Source organism: Ipomoea triloba, chromosome 16 (genome assembly GCF_003576645.1).
Source record: "Ipomoea triloba cultivar NCNSP0323 chromosome 16, ASM357664v1".
In the NCBI taxonomy this organism is placed as follows: Eukaryota; Viridiplantae; Streptophyta; class Magnoliopsida; order Solanales; family Convolvulaceae; genus Ipomoea; species Ipomoea triloba.
Window position 1 is genome coordinate 13,042,237 of NC_044931.1, and position 210 is coordinate 13,042,446.

Below are 210 nucleotides of genomic sequence, written 5' to 3' on the forward strand. Positions count from 1 at the left end.
TTTGCGCGCAGTACGTGACGGATGCGATCATACCAGCACTAATGCACCGGATCCCATCAGAACTCTAAAGTTAAGCGTGCTTGGGCGAGAGTAGTACTAGGATGGGTGACCCCCTGGGAAGTCCTCGTGTTGCATCCCCCACCCTCTTTTTAATCTTTCTTTTAAACCGCTGGACCGCTCGCTAAGGGTACTATCCTTTTAAACCGCTAA

At 50.5% G+C, this 210-nt stretch overlaps 1 non-coding gene across 1 annotated transcript; it reads left to right on the forward strand.

Annotated features, from left to right (window-relative positions):
• Window positions 1-19: 19 nt before the first annotated feature.
• LOC116008292 lies at window positions 20-138 on the forward strand. Its single transcript, XR_004095684.1, has one exon. It is a non-coding gene; the product is annotated as a 5S ribosomal RNA (ribosomal RNA).
• The last annotated feature ends 72 nt before the right edge of the window (window positions 139-210 follow it).